Genomic DNA, 20,200 nt, shown 5'->3' with positions numbered 1-20,200 from the left:
TTAAAATGGGCACTATAACTTTTAATGTCCGTTCGATCGAGCTCTCCTACAATCTTCTTCATATGTTGGATCAAAGCGATCACTCCTGGGAAAAAAAACAAATACCTACGCATCCCTGATTTTTATTCTAGTAAAAAATAAAAAATTCAACATTTTTTCTGACAGGAGTTTGAAACCTCAATAGTTGGGTTCTTTGATATGCTGAATCTGATAGTGTGATTTGCATCAAGACTCTATGAAATTGAGGGGTCTTTGTTTTCCTTTTTTCTAAAATCATGCAAATTTTCTCAGGCATGTAATAAAATTACAATTCTGAAAGCGATAGGATAATTTAAAGTATGCGTAGGACTGAACTTAAAGAAACTTATATATTTTAAATCAGCGTTAAAATTTGATTCTTTTGATGCCTTACTTGAGATAAAAATTCCGATTTTTTGAGTTTTTGTTAGTACTGAGCCGGGTCGCTACGTGCCTAAAGTTCGTTACCAAGAAAAGTTTAAAAACGCTATAAAGTATGAAACCAACGCCCCATAGATATTTTAAACCCTGCATCACTTCACTAATGTGAAAAACATCAACTAGACTGAATGTCTACATACTTTTATATGGACATTTATAATTTATGAAGCTTACATGACTGACGGAATTTTCACCCTTTTTCACAGCTGAAGAAAAAATAACAATATTAATTTTTTTATACACATATATAATAGTTTTTTTTAGTGAAAGTGTCAATAATGACCCCTACAAATGCATTTACTGTGTAGTCATGGCCCTTGCTGCGTTTTTTCAACCCCCCGTCTCCCACTACTTAGTCCAATAGGAACTATTCAGAAACCTGTTTTCGGGAACTACCATTTTCAGTGACTCCTCTCCGTTCTGCTCTAAGATTTCCGTCAACGTTGCCATCCATATATTGCCAAGTACCGATTCAATTTTCATGGAAGTCTATTTTGACATAGGGCAGATGCCTAAGGGACGCCTAGTGTTTCAGATAGTGTGGCGTAGCCCCGACCTGTCACCATACCACCCCAAGCAGCCTCAAAGTTCATGTCTCCTCGTACATTGGTACAGCGCTCTGCTGTTCCTTTAGGCTTGCTGTCTGTAAAGATTGTCAAATAGTCTTTTACACTTGTTGTGGGAGAATCAGGATAGTTTTTTACGATTTTTTTCACTGCGAAGTCTTGGGTGTTGACGAAGCGAGAAAAGGGCTTTTTGCCAAGGGACGGCAGATTGACCGCATCCCACAAACATCCGACAACCTTCTTCAGCGCACCAGACGGCCCCACAGACGGCCGCACCAGACACTTTCAGGCTGGCCAACTTTGAAGAAGCGCAGCGGACACCGTTTAGAGTTCTCCTTTCGCCTCTGATTTCGGATCCACGCTCGGCAAAAGTGAGTGACATCCTATATAGATGACACTCAAAGCTTACAAGGTGTGCAAAGAACTGGCCAAATGTGGATGCAAGAAAGCCTGCAATCCACCATGCAGGCCTCAATATCGTGCATTGATGTGTGTGCCTGTAATGGAGCATGCGACAGATCTTACGCCAGCACCTACGAGACTGCTGACCCAAGGCCCGAGTTGCGTGGCGAGACCACACTGGGAGACAGCAAATCGTAAATTTCTAGTCAGTAGCATGTCCCTAGTAGGCCCTCTTTACCCCTGTTTCCCCCCTCCCAGGACCGCCTCCGCACTGTCATCGAGCCATTATAGCAGTGGGTCTATTATAGTGACTAAACAATCCGCCGGACTCTTTTAAATTTACAACAACACCGCGGTACCGGGTCCTTCAGTTTATGTTAATTACACCCCCCCCCCACCCCTCCCTTTGATTTCGTGTCACTACAATCCCATTTTAAATCAATTTTATTAAATTTATGTCTAATATAAATTATAAACATTTAATATCAAGCTAAAATAATTAAAAAGATTTTTTTTTGCTTTTCCCTATTTTTGGTGTATTTTATCCCTCTTAAAGGGGTCGGATCGCTTGTGTCCCAGTCTCATCGAAAGAACACATCAAACTGCCCCTGTAGACCAACTTTCACACTTTTTTTTTCCAAAATTACACGAACCCTTGACTAAGCGACTAGACTATATGTGGTTCTCTCAGCAGACAAACCCCAATGGCCAATCCAATTAAAGACAAGTAGACAATTAAACGCAAGTATGAGTATGACCCGTCCTAGTCTCGGGTATGTTTCAAGCCAGGGGGTGTAAAGTGTTGTTATGTATGATGGGAGAAACAGATTAAAATTTAATTTTATTTGTAATCATATATAAAACTAATGAACTGGATTAGAAAGCTGAAAAGTTTGGAATAAACTAAATATAAAAAGATCTACTATTTGAAGTTAGTTATGATTTTTTCGCTTTTATCCATGCCGTGCACGAGTCCGAAATATAAAAACTCAAAACAATCGTGGAGGAATTAATTAAAAGAATTTAGAATTTTCAATCGGGCCAATTAATTTGTAAAGTTTTTTTTTGAATTTAGTACACTTTATTTTGATTAAAATTTTCCATTTATGAGGCTCCAGAGATTTTTTAAAAAAAAGCTACCCGGTTTAACATTATATTTTTTTTTTCTATTACCGGGTAATTTTAAAAGAAAAAAAACGGACCAAGTTTCAGATCCTTTTTCAAAGATCACTAGTTCGAAATTTCATTGTTCTGGTATATCGGGTCAGAGAGGCAGATATCTTTTCGTAGCAGAGGGAAATTAAGATTGCAATGAATTTAGAGACATTCCCATTAAGCAGGAAGGGAACAAAAACAATCATGGCTATCTCTTCCATGTTAAATATTTTTTGCTTGTATGATGACAACAGACGCATTAATGAATCGATTTTGGTTTCTCTCTGTTTTCCTGATGTAGCAATATAATCTGAGTTTGCTATTTTTTTAATATTTTTTAATTGGCTTTCTAAATTAGACTTTTTCATGGAAATTCTATCTCAACTTGTACGAGGAAACTGTAAATACAAGTTTAATAAATAAACACTGACTTGTGGAGGATTTTGAAAGTAACAACTTGACTTTTAAGTTTTTTTCCTAATTAGTTCAAAAAAGACATTTTCATCAGTTTATTTAAAAGTTGTTACCATCGGTTTTATATTAGTAACTCCTGAACGGTTGCATATTTAGTTTCAATAGGCGGGCATAGTTACCGGTGTTCAGGTGATAAAGGTTCAGGGTTTCAACTTGTATTGACTGACATCAAAGGAGATTGTTTCTACATATTATGCAAATAGGAAAGCTCAGTCAAATTAGGTTGCGATCAAAGATTTTGAAAGAAGAGAAAGGTAATTAAAGAAATTGATCTTGTTAGTTCACAAAAGTGCTTTGTGAAAGCTGGTAAAGAAGAGTAATAAAAGAGGAATTGGCTTGGTTACTGTACAGAAGCACAAGGAAAAACTAAAGAAAATATACAAAAAACTTGGAAGACCACGACTTCCAAAACATTTACTCGACTTGAACGAAACATCTCGTCAAGAAGAGCCTGCAGCAGAAATCCCAAGACTGAAAGTTATAACTACGGGTCGCAATTTAGAATCGGATATTTTTAAAAATTCTCGCAGGATGGTTAATGTGCCCATATGTCTAAAGAGCTACGAAGAATTGGTAATCAAACATATGTAAGTAACTTGATTAATTTTTGTAGTATGAACCTTTCAAAGACCATAGGCTTATTTTAGGTGTTTGTACTTTTGGGGTCTTAGATCCAGATTCTCATACTTTTCTTAGGACGTTGTTCGGATGAATCAATAGATTCAGACTGATAAACAAACCAACACGGGCAACGGAGGAGAGGGCGAATACATATTTTTTGTTTAAGTTTATTTAATGGTTTTTTTTGTTTTTTTAAATTCTATTCACGTAGAGACTCAAATTCAAACACACTGAATGTGCCTTATGAAAAAGCATGTGACTTATGACCCTTCAATTTTATCACACTTTGTCCCTATGAGAAAAAATTTTTAGAAGTATAGGATAAATCAAGGAAGATACAAATTTTCTGTCGCAAGGAGACAGGCAGGGGATTGTACCTCCTAACAAATAGCGCAATTTTTAGGTATACAACTATAATTAATTTAAGTCTGTAGATTAAATCTTAAAAAATAGACTATGATCTATAACCTTCTCCTTAGTCACTGGCAGATCGAGTGATGGGCCTACTCTCGGAGGGGCAAATACAGTACTTTATAACGATTTATGTTATTTAACTTTTTTTTTACTTTTGCTTTACATTTTTTAGTGCATAAGTTTACATTATATTTTACAGGGAGAGGAATCATAATCTACTCTATTGACAATAACGTTTAAAAAAATGAGGGGGAGGGGAGGTTAATGAAGCGTCAAAACTTATAACTCTTTAATATCGATCCCACTCAGTACTAGAAGAAATTTATTTTGATAATAAGTGATAAAGATAGGAAGTAAAATATTATTTGTCGCCAGAAGAGGGGTAGGGGATTGCAGCATCCTAGCAAATAACACTTTTTTTAGGAATGCGACTTTCATTCCTTTTATTTATAGTATAAATTTAAAAAAAAATAGACCTTGATTCATGACCTTCTGCTTATTGACATTAACGATTTATTCTACGTAGTTTTTTTTTTCTTTTGCCTTATATGTTTTAATATATTGTTTTATACAATATTTTACCGGAATATGCATAGCATCACTTAACATTTTGACGAGGAAGTAAAATTAATGCGTGTCTGTGACGGGAGGGGGGGTTGAAGCTACAAAAACTAGGTTTCTAGGCCATAATTTTCGTTCTTATTATGAAAAGCAATTCAGGTCGTTGACTTTTTTGTCGTGAAGTTCAGCAGATAGTTCTAAAATAAGAGCAGCGAATTTAGTTTCTTCAATTCATATCCCTTGTAAAAAAAAATATAAAAAAAAAAAAAAAAAATAAAATAAAAAAGAACAAAATTTAGAAAGGGTTTTATTTCTATTTTTTTTAATTGTAAATGTAAATGTAGAGAGTTCAAAGAAAACTTTTATGTGTAGACCTATTTAATCTGGTAAATGTCGTAACAAGAAGTGAAGAAAGCGATGGTATTATTTCATAGCTGTTGCTGGATTAGTTTTGTCGTGTTGTTTTTACACATTTTTTTCTACTATTAGGGCCATAAGCTTATTTCAGTCATAGCAACCGAAACTAGAGTCTTTTACAATCAATGCTGTATCCAGAGAAGGGGTAAATAACAGGTTATAATACCCTGCTCCCTCCAAAAATTTTAGCAAAAATATGCAAAAATTTTTTTGGGTATATTCTTAAAAGTTTTTTTTACATCCCATCTCCAAACAGAAACTGGATACGTTTGTGCTTATAAGTACAAATAAAATCTTATGAACATCTTCGCTCACAATTTCCGTCACGTAGTTTTGCCACATATATTCTAATGCATAGCTTTTTTTTTACGGGGAGTTCAAAAGAAATACTGCGTGACTGGTCGAAGATTCGTTAAATAGGTTTATAGATACATTTTGATGGATTTTCTAGTGAATTTTTCTAGATCAAAGTGACAGGGAGCACTGGAGGGTTGGAACCACCAATAATTCGTATACCATTTTTTTTCACACATTTCTCTCCTTTTAATTTCATTCAAATGATAGCCATTTCAACAAACATAGTTAAAAATGAACAGAGACGGGCGAATTAAAACAAAAACATTTTTTTTGTCAGAATTTAAAAGACACACAAATGATATTACGTAGGAATAGTTCTGGAAGTTACAATCCTTTCTATTTTTCATAAGGTCGCTAGTCAAAACAAGCTTGAAAGTGTATTAAATATAGGTTAAATAATTTTTTTATTCATCGAAAGTAGGGGGAGATGATATTGTATGACCTTAAAATAGCGTGTGGAATTGTAAAACAACAGAGAATTTACCTAAGACGGTAAAATTTGTGTTAAATTTGAAATTGAACCTTAAAAATATTTTGGCTCATTACGGATAGAAGGAAATACCTCAAAGGATGTTTTCTGATGCCAACAGATCCCAACTCTCCTTGAGCCTTCAGATAAATACATAATTAGTTGTAAGAATGAGACCAGGGGACAGGGGGATAGAGATTGATGTATAATCCCTTAAGCCTTATTCAGAACTGTTGATTGGGTATTTTTTTTTTTTTTTTCTTTTTGGGGGGGGGGGTTGCCCCCTCCCTCCCCTCCCAAAAAAAACTTTCACATCAAAAATGTGAAACTGATATTTAATCTCTCTTGATTTCTGGGGATACCTCCGTCTACGCTGTTATTATGAAAGTGAAGAGTAATATCAAACCCCGAAATGAGCAGAATTTCTTCCTTATAGGAAGGGGACTGCCCCTTCACCATCCCCACCTCTACCTCATGGTCGTAAAGATATGGATGATGCTCATTCTTTCAGACATTGAGAGTTCAAGTCTTTTTTTATAAGTCGAAATTACTTGGGAACCCCACCGCCGCGGGAGGGGGGGGGTATGTGCCATAAATTTTGGACAGGAGATAGTCCACGCCCTTAGTATAAAAGTGGGTGAAAAAAATAGCTAGGTACCGCTCAAATACGAGTCTGGCAATTTACCACAGGATATGGCAATATATCGTGGGGGAAAGAGACTCCGATAACAACAGAAATAGGGGAATGATAGGCGCTCGTGAGGCAATGATTCTAAATCATAATCACTCGTAAAACATGTTTTGCGTTGAATGCAAATATTTACACAAAATTTTCCCATAGCTTACTTGGTTGGGATGATTATCAGCTGTAGAATGCTTGGGCACTTCTAATTTACAGGAGCTTGCACCGATGATTTGTTTTTTTTATTGTAGGTGTCAAGACTTCAATCTTATTTCAAACATGATGTTCGACAGAGAGTACATTGTTGGTTTGCGCTCCCGCTTTATCTTCAAATGTGAATCTTGCAAGTAAGAAGATAGGATTCACGCTGATATTCAAGTTAAATTAAAAAGGGATATTAAAGCTAGCATCATTAAAATAACAAAAGAGGAAAAAATATAACTTAAAAAAACATGACCGCTCAGCCTGAAGCGGAAAAAATCGTCTAGTCAATTCGAGGTATGGACAAAGAGAGGCAACAAAAAGAAACAGGGTCTAGAAATATAAACAAACAAGTTGTAGTTGCTGCTATAAACGTCAGCATGACTCATGCCCTGATTCAAGAACTTTTTTCTACAATTGGAATGAACAGCCCATCGAAAAAAACATTTATCAAGTACGAAAGCATTATCGGGGAATCTACAGAGAAAATCCTCGACGATTATTTTCAAGAAAACAGTAAAAAGAGCACCTAACAGCACTGAAGGCTTATGGAAAGATTGAATCCAACAGAATAGTCGATATGTGTGTTATAGTTCATGAAAGTTAGTGCACAGGAAGTTATGGTAATAGATACACTGCACTATCTGGTTGTGGTGTTGTAATTGGATTCTATCAAAAATGACTCCTACGTGTAGGAATTAGAAACAAGCATTGCTGCATCTGCATGGCAAATCGACAGCAAGATTCTACTTCAGTTCCTGAACATGGATGTTTTATGAACTGGAATGGTTCTAGCACTGCGATGGAGTCAGATATACTTGTAGAGGCCTTTCGTATTGCACCAGCTATGCATAAACTAAAATATACAAAGTTTTTAGCTAATGGTGATTCAAGTACCCATTCAGAAATTATTACAGAGGTTTCATATGGTAGGATAGTGGAAATATTTAATGCGCCTATCGTGCTTGTAAGTCATTAAAAAAGAGACTTTATAACAAATTCAAAGAAAGCGGAGAATGTAGGAAATTTCTCAGTAGTCCAGTAATAAAGAAATTGTGAGGTTTCGCAAGAAAAGCAATTGTGCGAACCACTACACATGTCATATCGTCAAAAGATCTGATTAGAGAGTTAAACGCAATTCCTTTACATTTTTTTCGTGGGGACCACAGACAGTGTTCATCTTGCTGTCAGTTATCCGGAAAAATCGTGGAACTGGAAAATGAAAAAATCCCAAGCAGTGCGTTCATTAGCCATATATGTGAAGCGTTTGACACCCTCATTAGACAAGCTCGCTTACTGATCGGAAACAGCACAAGTAATTTGGCGGAGTATTTTATGTCCACTGTTACTGGGTTTAAACGTAGAAAAAATATCATAGTAATTAAGAGAGTACATCATAATGCCCGTTTTACTTCTGCAGGAATATGGTATGCAATGGGAGATTTAGGTTGTCAAGTGATTTTTAGAAAAGGTATAGGAGCAACCCCAACTTGTCCATTGAAAAAACTTGGGCGTGAAAGAATTATGGCTAGCTTAAGGTAAAAAAATGGAAAGCCAAAAAGCGCATATTTGGCAGTGTTTCAGGAAAGATTGCTAGCCGAGGAGATAAAAACTATGGTCCCAACGCAATTGCTCCAGATCTTGACGCAGAAACTTTTGAAAATGCAAAAGTGGCTGTTTTGCAGCGCTTACAGTGTTCAGAGTCAGAGAGATTTGCCAGATTGAATTAGCCACACGCCTTCAGGGAGTCTGTATCGACGATAGTTGGCAGCTGCAGAGAAAAAATAGAATTACTTCTTCAGTAGCAGGGCTTATTTGCAAGCGGCGTGTTAAGACAGTAGCTCCAGTAGTGAAACAACTTCTGTATCCTAAACAACACAGAATTAAAGCAATGGAATACGGTCATATCCATGAACCGAAGGCAAAGTCGTCTTTTGAAATAAAGTTTGACTGCAAAATTAGTCCTGCTGGCTTATATCCACAAAAGTTTTACATTTTTGGCTGCTAGTCCTGACGGCATAGTACTGTTCCCATCTGGGGAAAAAGCAATAATAGATGTTAAATGTCCCATAACAGCCAAAGAGCTGTGTATCACAGAATGGTTGGAATCACAAAAGTCCAGTTGTATTGAAATCATTGACAGCAGTGAAATGAGACTAAAGAGAAACCACAATTATTATTACCAGATTCAGATGCAACTTGAGTGCTCAGACATCGAAATTGCATATTTTGCGTTATATTTTGGTAAAGGTTCAATATATACGGAGCGAATAGTTCGTGACAAGGAGTTTTGGTCACAGAAAATGTTACCAAAGCTAGAAAAAATTCTTCTTTGAAGCAGTTCTGCCAGAAATAGTTGATGGTAGAGTTCCAAGAAGCATGGACATTCGGGAACCATTCCTTTGAAGCAATTAACTTAGTTTCGTATCAATAAATGATTTTTTGTTCAATGAATTCAGCTTGAATCAATTTTTACTATCATATAAAGCATTTTTACTATCAGCTTGAATTAATATTTACTATCATATGATAGTATCGCGTACCTCTTTGTAGGGTTTTTTTTAAACAATGCTTTACGCTGCAGTTCAGCACACTTTTTCTAATGATTAATATAACTATTAAAAGGGAATATTGTATGCATATACATTTTAGGGATCTATCTTTCACACATATACAGGGCTCCTGAATGGGGGAGAGGGTGCAAGGAGGTTATATTCACGATGAGAAGACGTTGACAGTCGTAGTAAGAAGAGTTGGTATTCTTAATACTAATAACAGCAGTAGCAACAGCACAAGTAGCATCAGCAGAAGAAGTAGTTGCAGCATGTACATAGTGCTCTTGAGTAAGTCAAACCTCCCCCTCAACATATCCCATAAATTTACAATTAAATACACGACATCGGTCTTGTGATTTTACTGATAGGCTCCTTTGACAGCTTGCATGCAAATAGTGTGTTTTGATTTAGTTCAATCTTTTTTTCTCAATATTCCCTGAAACTTTCACCGTAATACCACCATAATACCGTAATAGCCTAATTAGTAGCAGTAGGAGTATTGGTAGGAGTAGCGACAGTAGGAGTGGTAGTACACTCTATAAAATAAATTTGATTTCCAACTAATTTTTGGCTGGAATTTAATCGTTGAAATTTTGATTTGTGTATTGGGTCCATATAATTTTGAAATTACTAAGACTTATGTATTTTTCAGCTGAAAAAATGTTCCCAACGAAAATAGATTTTATTAATCCCTATTGTTTGGGTTTGTATTCTAGATCAAATTTTTTATAATATCATTTTGAATTTGATTAACGTAATATTTAAATTATTATGTTACATAGCAATCCGAATCAAAGGTCATAATTAAAATTGAAAAAAATAAGCTAATTGTCATTTTGAGTAAAAAGAGAGCATAAAATTTGGGTTGATATGAGTTGAAAAAGTTTAATTTACACGTTTAGAAAGTGCTTACCCAAAAATTTTTCAATAAATATTATATTTGCATAAACTTTTATTGGCGGTGTTGTTCCGTAATAAATTTTTTTTGTGCTTTTTCTCAATTAGAAAATTTTTGAACCTACTATCCTATTCTTAAAATCACATATTATCAACATATTTTACCCTCTGAATTCAATGTTTTTCTAACTAATACCGAGAACCCTTGTGCGATTTTTGCTGATGAACATAAAAAAAATTTTTGTCGAATCTCAAACATTTTTTTTTTAAGTGTAGCTGTATGTAAGTATTGCCTTTATATCTGTTGAACATCCCCCTCATCAGGCCCTGAAAGTTTCAACCTAAAAGCCTAATAAATAAGCGAACTTCACAGCCAACTTTGATATTCAAGTTTTTATCCTGATCCTCAGTATGAAAAGAGGATAAACATAATAGCTAGGTCTCACTTGAGGACATTAACAGAATTTTACCTCAAGAGACACTAACATTTCATGGGAAGCAAAGATTTCAAGAAGGCCAAGAATGGAAAAGAACTTGTGCACTTGGGGAGGAACGATTCTTTTAATTCATCACCATTCATAAAGCATGTTTTTTGCTGAACATTTATATTTACTCCTATGTTTTCCCAAAGCTAACCCTGTTGGGATAACTTTCAACTGTAGAATCCTGTGACAAAAATTGTTTAAACCTGTTCATTTTATTTAGCTGAATAGGCTACTAAAAAGAAAGAGGATCAATTTGAAAGCTGGATAGTAAGTTTAAATTTAGCTTTTTCTTTCATTGTTCTGTAAGTTTTTAAATGCCTGAATATAAAAGGGATTTAAGTTCGAGGTGGAGAATTGTCCTGTTATGATTGAGGTACAGTTTACATGGCTGGTATAAAATTAAGACGTGGTATCTTTGCAGGCAGGATGATTTTTGAGTATCTCTACTCTTTCTGTAAACTATTCTAAGGAGTAGGAAATTGCATAAAGATAAGTTTACATCTGTTATAATCTATGGAAGCAATAAATAATTTTGTAATTTTTGTTTGAATTAGATTTTCTTTTAAGATTATATGCATAATAATTATATATATTATTGATTAAATAAAGCGATCCTTTGCCAAGAACTTTTGTTTAAAATTTACTGTATTTTGTTTCATTTTGTATGGAATTTAATTGCTCTTTTTATTTAAGAGTTTTTCACTAAAAGTATTTGAAAATAAACTTATTCCTCCAAAAACAAATATCCTGAAATATATTCCCTGTCCCCCAACCACCACTGGTATTTTGGCGTCTGCCCCCTGGAAGATTTTCTGCCGGTGCCCTTGCTAAATAAGTGTATTCTTTCCTGTCAACGTTTTATCAAACGTCCTTATGTTGTTCTTTAATTGATCCTTCTTCTTTTTTAAATTCCTAGTTTTTCTGAATTTGACTAAAGGCTAATACTGAGAGGGGAACAAAACTCAACATATTTGTCCACTTTTTACCTTTTTTTGCAATTTTGTCTTTTAAAATCAGGTGAGACCCAGAAACTCTGTTATTCAAATTTTGCAGTCAAGTTAAAGACTGCCTTCTAAACCCGGTTGTATTCAACAAAAGATAACCACCCCATTTTGGCGCAGCTTTATCTCTTCTGTATAGCTAATTTTTGTTTTTCATATCGTCCAGCCTTAAACGCATGAAAATTGCAATGGGCTAATAATTGACCGTCACAGGTGTCCCCTCCTTCGTGCCTCCGGCATCCCACCGTGCCTCCGGCCTGCCGAGACACCCGGCCTCGTTGCTTGTTCAAAAATTAGGGATTTTTTTAGACTTAACAGGGAATTCCCACGAGAAGCTGGCAAGACTGCTTCTCGCCGTTGTTTGAAATTATTCTGATGTAATTTTGCTGATATGGAGGGAAGAAAAGATTAAACCGGTTGGATAAAAGATCTTTTTCTTCAAGTTACAATTTTCTTGTGAGTATTGGTGATTGTTTGGATTTTATTAAAAAATTTTGGACTATTTAATAAATAAAAATTGACATTTGTGATTTTAGCTGAATGTTTCAGCTACCTGACCAGGTTTTACCTGGTCCCACCCAAAATTTTCACCCCCCTTGCACTCAACCTACAATTGGTATCCTCCCCGATGGACAAAGAATAAGAATTTTTAATCCAGCTGATATTCAATGGAGCTCAACTCAAACAAGTGCAAGTACAAGTCATATCCCTAGCTCTGCCCCTCATAGTTATGTTTTACCTCCCACTTATCCTAACTACACCATCCAAACAACAAACAAATATTCTGTGCTCAATGAAGAGTGCTATCCAGCTTTACCCTCTTATGACAGTGATGAAGAGCTCAGAACAGCTGGAAATCCATTGGAAATAGAAGGAATTGCTGTGCATGAAAATGGATTAGTATTACCAAGACTAGGGCAGAATCCAAACATTGGCACAAAAAGAAGAGTCTTGTCCCCAGACAGTGAAACAGGTCTAGCTGCAAAGTGTAAGCAAAGGAAATCTGCAACACCTCAAGAAAATTACATCAACAAAGATACACAGAGCATCATCCCAGAACAAGAACATTATAAAGTGTTATTAGAAATTATCATAGAGGAAAGTGGAAAAAACTTCCCTCCTGATTATGAAATTGCAAAATCAATCCAAACAATATTGAAGAATTCCAAATTTGAGCTTGAAGTTAAGAAAGAAAGAAGGAACATGCTTTTATATCTACAAGGTGAAGATGAGGCTGTAAAGATTTTATCTACCAGCACACTCTGCAACATCACCGTAAAGACAAATAGAATTCAACCTATAGTAAGAGGAATAATTAAAGGTATCCCTCTTAACTTATCCATAGAGGAAATCAAAGAGAGCTTACAAACCCCAACAACTGTGAAAGATGCTATAAGACAGAAAAGATACAACAAGGAATCTAAAAAACTTGAAGATAGCCTTGCAGTATTAATTATTTTTGAGGGTAGGACCCTACCACCAAATATCTGGTGCTTTGGAAGAAAAAAGGAGGTATACCAATACTATCGCAGAGTCCTCCAGTGTCACAAGTGCCAGAAATATGGACACACTCATAAAGAATGTAGAGCTAAAGAGTCAATATGTTTGAGGTGCTCAGAGAAACACCTGTCAAACCAGTGCCCACTTAAAACAATAGACCCTGAAATCAGACCAAAAGCATACATGTGTGCCAATTGTAATGGAAGTCACTCATCAACATCCAATTGGTGCCCAGTAAGGCAGCAAAACCAAGGAATCCTCCAAGTAGCTGAAAAATATCAAATTGGGTTCCGTATGGCACAGGTAGCTTATAAAAGCTACGCTGATGTGCTAAACAAGAGGAGGCTACATTTCAATCAGATCAATCAGACCTCGCAAAGCCAGATCACTGACAGACTTTTAAAATCATCCAAAACAGAAGCAGCTGAAAAGTTAGTAATTGGCCTATTATGCAGCCCAGATCTTATGAATTTATCAAGTCTAAGCCTACCAGTTCGTATTGAAAAGCTCTGTAAGTTGGTAGAAGGATTAAATTTAGGCTCCCTTAATCAACACAAGATTTCAAGTGTTTGTCTGCTTAATAATGCTTCATTAGATATGCATCATGGTCCCTAAAATAATGTCATATTATTCTTGACCACTGCCAGGAAAATACTATTGATATAACCTGTATCCAGGAAACTTGGCTACAACCACATATAAGAATGTGGATGACAATTTTAATGACAACATTTAATATGCCAATTTGTAGACTTGTAGTGCAGTTTTTACAAGACATAGGAGCAGATAAGAAGATATAGCCCAGTTTGTTACTTAAATTTGGTGCATCTTGAATATAAGTGCAGTGTAAAATTATAGTGACAATTCACCCCTTACTTCCCTTTTCAACTTTATAAAGTGATATTTTGAGAAACCATTGAATGAGGACCTAAGTGACATTTACTGTCAAGAAAGGTCCGAAATCCTGCTGCTGCTGCTGCTGCTGCTGCTGATATGGAGGGCCCAGATCAAGAGGAACCAAATTTTAGGTAAGCCAAGCATAGGTATAGCGTTTGGGCAAGTGATATTTTTTTTGTGTGGGGTTGGGGGGTCCAGCCTGCTTAAATAATAGGCTATACCATGCTGTGTAAATATAGGCTAGGCCTAGAGGAAGGGTAGGCCTATCTAAATACAGTGTGATTCTGGTGCTCCAGCTGTTTGTTATTACCAAATAACACTTTCTTGAAAAAAAATGGGCATAGTCTAGCGATATATCTAGGAATTAGGAGAGGGAGTTCTAATGAATGAACTCCCATTAGGTGGAAACTTTTTGAGCGTAATGAATTAAGATATTTTTTTATTATAATGTTCAGTTCGGATAAGAAATCTTTCAACAAATTGCCGAAATTAGCGATACCAACCACTGGCAAAAATAGAAGATGAAAATCATCACAATAAACCTGAAAAATCGGAATTTGTCTCAACTTTACATAAGAAACTTAATTTTGTGGCCTACGTCATGGTTGCCGGCAAGGTAGGGCAGGGGGGGCCATTCCCCCCTAGAAATTTGGGACTATAAAGTAATTATAAGGAAAGCAAAGGAAAAGCAGAATAGGTAAAAACCATGGAAAAAATGTTTGTTGCCCCATTGTTGGGTGCCTGCCAGTGGATTATGACCCACAATAAGGAAAACGTAAGTTCTAATTTGTGACTGAGTAACTCCTAACCAGTTTTCCACAAATGTTTTTTCTATATGATTTGGGTGGAACAAAAAAAAACAAAAAAAACATTCTCCATAGTAATGAATAGTAAGTAAATAATGATCCTTGTCAATAACGTAAGTATAAGAGCCTAACTATTGATAACATTCAGTCTAAGAATCAGCTTTTTATGGAGATCTTAAATATGTTTTTGTTTATTAGCAATTAGTGCAATTGTTAGAACACAAGAAAGTTTGTATAATTATGGAAAACACAAGGAAAATAACTTAAGGGGTAATTTTGGTAAGAATATGCTGTCAACATTTGCTTGCATTTGAAGATTTGCCAGTGATTGCTCACTGTGTGAAACACCAAGTTGAGAAAAATTGGGTTAGTGAGCCTGTGATGAACATAAAGAATTCTAGGTTTTATCTTGTCAAGACTTCTGACAGCTCCATAACACCAATAAAGCTGTTGTGGCTTCTGAGGGAAAGCTCTGAGAAGCTGAGTAGTGACCGATTAAAACAGGTGATGGTCCAGGGCAGACGAGTAGGACTATGTGAGTTGCCATAAACCAATGCAGAGGTCGGTGTGAAATCGGAATTGCGTTATGGTGAATGGTGCATTTACAGACTGGTTGGCAGGGGAAAGAGAGTAATAGTTGGGTGGGTCAAACAGTTTGGCTACCTATCTGGGCGAAGATGCCACTTTGTTGACACGCAGAATATGGCAATGCTGCTCCCTGAAAACATAGGAATTCTGTGCCAGGGGTTCCAGCTGAATGCTGATCTCACATTAACTGTTGCATTTGTAGACCAGGGTTACTGTGAATCCAGCCTGTATATCATGCATTCAGCAGAACCCGTTTCTATGGAAATATGCACCAACGTTGTCTTTTACTTTGACTCAGAAAGCGTCTTCACAAAGCTGAATTCATTTATACAGAAGAAAGGGTTCCACTTTTTTGATGTCTCGTCAGCGTTGCAATCATCATGTTAAAAATGGCACCTAAACCAAAACTTACCTCAAGACCATAACCACCACCATCACCATGTTCAGTGTGTCAACAGAAGGAATTTTGTTTAACATTTTTCAGAGGTAGTTGTTATTTTTTTCCCTCCCCTCCTCCTCTCTACTCGGTGATATTTTAATACAAAAACATATAAATCTTACAACTTTATACATTATCATATCACCTAAACTTTAAAAAAAAAATAAAAAATTATTATATACCAGTCAATATATTAGTGGACATGAAGGCCCATTTCCATTTAACTTTTTTCTTGCCAAATATCTATCGTTCCCCCTGTTCCAGGGTGTCCTTCCCCCTCTAGGAAACGCTTTTCTGGTGGCATTTTTACTTCAATTTCTTCAAATTCATATCCTTCAATTTTCACTAATACAAATTCAAATTTTAAAGGTGGTCTTCCAAAAGGCTTACTCTTACAACTTTAAAATTTTTTAACACAAAAAAAAAACTATTTGCTCTCCCATAGACTGGGCGTCCTCTGTCCACAAGAAACCCATTCTTGTGGTGGCACTTTTTTTCTTTTTTTTTCAGCTCTTTTATGACCAACCTTAATCAACAAAAAAAACAAAATACAACCAACCCATCAACAAAAAACCAAAAATAACCAATGTGCATGAGGGCACAGGACTGAACAGAATCTTGAACCATGTCTCCTACAGATGAGGAGGCCACCCACAGCTGGGCTGGTCCTTCCAGCTCAAGTGAGTTTGCTCCTCGTCCCCCATTTGCTTGAGTTCTTGATATAATTTTATGAGTCTCAAATGCATTCCAAGATCTAGGGCAGCGGAAGCGATGAATACCATCGGAAAACTTGTTATGCTCAGTAGAAGACTTAGTAGTAGAAGACTTAGTGTTTATACTTGTGCTAACCGAGCTTAGCTTGATTTACTGAAGCTCATTTGTCCAGTTTCTTAGGGTTGTCATTTGAGCTGTGATTATTGAGATGATTACTGAAACGTACCAATAAATATCTGAGAAACTAGTTATTTTTTTAGTTGGTTGCTTTACTTAGCGCTTTTTACTAATAACTCAGTAGTAACAGTTTTTCTGACTGTAGCTGTACAGTTTTCTCTTCAAATATAATAAGGCCTATGTTTAATACCAAGAAAGTTGGAATCTAAGTACATTCGGGAAAAAGGGATCTGTGTGTCTTCCAGATTCTTTCGTGGCAAAGCAGGAGATTCCTTTTTTTTTTTAGTACAATTAAGAATCCGAGATCCAAGGGTGCATCTTGGCACAGGCACTAAACAGAAAAGCAAGTATGATAAAAGGGAAAGGGACGTGTGAAGACGTGATAAAAGGCAACTTTTATCGCTGGTCAAGTCATATTGAAGAGGGCGGCGAGGCGTAACGTCAATTCTTGGGAGGGAAATTCAAATAAGGATGAAACGTGGATGCATAGACACGTTTTTTCGGAACTTTGCTGAATTGTTTTGGCCTAAAATATTTGACCTAGATCCTACTAATCCACCAGAACGTTTTTACGTCAAAATAATACTAGGAATATTGACAATCAGTTGTTAGTTACAACTAAAAACCACGTTTCAGAAGCATCTCAATGAATCTTGTTTTAAAAGATTCAATTAGAGTACTGATGTCCTTGGGCTCTTTTTCCTTAATTGCCTCAAAATTTTTAAGGGTACTTCCCTTTAATCTGGCTGCAATGCATTGCTCTTTGACCTTATCTTCAAACGATTCAGTTAGTTCGTCAAAAATTTTTAATTTTTCGATAAACTCATCTACATCTGAATTTCCCGCGTATTCTGGTATAATTTTTGCAATTTCAAGTACTGTTGATAGGGAAGTTGATTTTTTCTTCTGGTAAAACCATTCTATTTCAGTTTACTATTTTTTATATAGCCTTCTCGACCCAGTTTTTCCAGCGACCATCTGTTGTTGTGATGTGTTATTTGTGGTATTATAGGGTTTTAGTCTTAGAATCCTCAATTCTTTCCTTATAGAGGAGATAAACTCTAGCCCTAAATTAGTTGAACTTTGGTAGCGTTCATTAGGCTATGACCGAACTAATGAGGCGTACCGACTGGGTATGTTCGAGAGGCTAAAAATAGATCATAGAGAGGTCGTCTAAAATACAATACTTTTATTCATTTACCATATAATAATCGCATGTAATCTGTCTACTGGGACTGGCTGTCCCAAGTAGCCCACAAGTCTCAATAAAACAACAATAAAATATAAATAAGATACTTAGACACTTACAATGATAAGACAAAGTCCCAAAGTATTTCTAAAACAATGGACCAGAGGTCAGTCCAACATAGAGTTAGTATAAGATTTTCCCTTCCAATAAAATGCATCTTTTATACATTTTTATCAACCACACCTTCCCACATAAATGCTAGGAAGTGGTAATTTCTTAATTTCCCGTTAAACAGACCTAAGCAGGATATGTTTCTTTTATTAATAAAAAAGAAGTATTTCCAAACTTCATATTTGCGTCATATATAGTTTTACTAAATTAATAATTAACTAATATTAGGAAGCTTTACCACAATAAGACACTATGTGCATGCAGATTTTCAAAATGGCGTATCTCAAAAAGGGATTTGTGTATTAAGTAGGAACTTTCAGAGAGTGCTTAAAGGGAAAGTCAATTCACCAAAAGGAGATTTGTGCATGATCATGCCTGGATTTACCACTAGGTTCCTAGGCCGGGACCTAGCAGCCCATAATGCCAGGGGGAGCAATAAATTATCACTGAGTAATTTTTTCCTGACAAAAACTGGACTGATGTGATTTATCGTCGCCAGGTGCACTCTGCCGCCATGCTGCCTATTCACAGAAAAGTGACTTGAAAACAACAGACTGAAAAAAACTGTGAGTTCGTATTACCCATCTCTTTCATCACTTTTCGCTCGTCAGTTGTGTTCTGTTAAATGCTTCCATTAGCCCTTTTCGCTCATCAGTTGTTTTCTGTTAATTGCTTGTATTAGCCCCGAATTTTTGGGAATGACCCCGAAAATCTTGCAAAGACGCTGGGTTCTTAAGCGTCAAAGTTTTAAAACTGGCCCTGTGCATGCTACTGCTATTACTATTTTAATTACATTTACTACTACTGCTACTACAACAACTACTACTACTACTAGTTTGAATGCTACTTCTATTGCATCCACTTGTAAGCTCAAAGAATAAAGATGAAAATTAAGCAGCTACATGAACATATAGGTTATCAAAAGGATATATCGGCAATGGGATAGCAACAGCTAATGGTATTAAGTTGAAGCTCCTAGAACTTAATGAGAGATTTCTTCAGCTGACCAAAAGGCAATATGTTAATGCTACTGCGCATCAGCAATATCCTAGGGACAGTTTGGTGTGTTGAAGAAAATAAAAGGTGTTATGTGCACACTGCTACTAATTCTACTACTGCTACTACGCAAGCTAAGGGTATTAAGGTGGAGCTCTCAATGAATATTTCGGCAGATATTGAACTGAATCAAATTGACTATGATTATGCAGATTCTCAAAAGGGTTACACATAGATATTTCAAGAAAGGCTTCCGTTAATAAGTCAGACCTTTCAGGATAAGTTGTGAGTGGGGGGACTTCTAACTAATGAAAAGTTCAAAGTTTGCAATAAAACCAAAATAAAAACTTTGCCGGGCCATGCTTTTGGCGATAGGCCACTCCGGAAAATTTCATTCAATTTAGAGGGTTTAGGGGCTACTCTGATGAATTATACAAGTTAGAAGCCGCAAATGAAGCGAGAAATAGATTTTGGACTTTAAATCAGCTTTAGTTCAAACTTATTTTTTGGCCTTAACTAAGGTTCAGGATTTGATTTAAATGATGGTTGGGTTAAAAGAGGCTTGGGTTAAATGGGGGTTTGTTAGAACGGGGATTCAGCATGTAACTCTATAGCCCCTTTTTTTGTTTTCCCCAAAACTCCCATGTTTTTTATGATCGTTTGTTTTAACTTCTTCGTTTGGGGTTTCTAATATCTCAAAGAAAGGCTAAAAACTCGAAATTTCTTCAAGGTAACACACTTTATTTTCATATTAGAAAAGAAAGTTCATTCAATTTTGTACAATTTGAGCTAAAAAAAAATATAAACTATAATTATTTTAAAATGTCTGCGAATTTTTTTTGTAGTGTCACTGAAATGATTACTAGCCGTATATTGAAAATGGACATAGTTTATTAGTCGAAAACTGAGTCCAAAATTAGTAAAACCCCCCCAAAAAAAGTCCAAAATTAGTAAAACCCCTCCTGAAAAAAAATCCTGGATACGGCCCTGACACAGCTGAGCTGTGT

This window comes from Artemia sp. Qi Xiang Cuo, chromosome 3, assembly GCF_049724085.1.
Source record: "Artemia sp. Qi Xiang Cuo chromosome 3, ASM4972408v1, whole genome shotgun sequence".
Lineage (NCBI taxonomy): Eukaryota > Metazoa > Arthropoda > Branchiopoda > Anostraca > Artemiidae > Artemia > Artemia sp. Qi Xiang Cuo.
The sequence above is the reverse complement of the archived record's forward strand: the minus strand, read 5'-3'. Positions refer to the sequence as shown.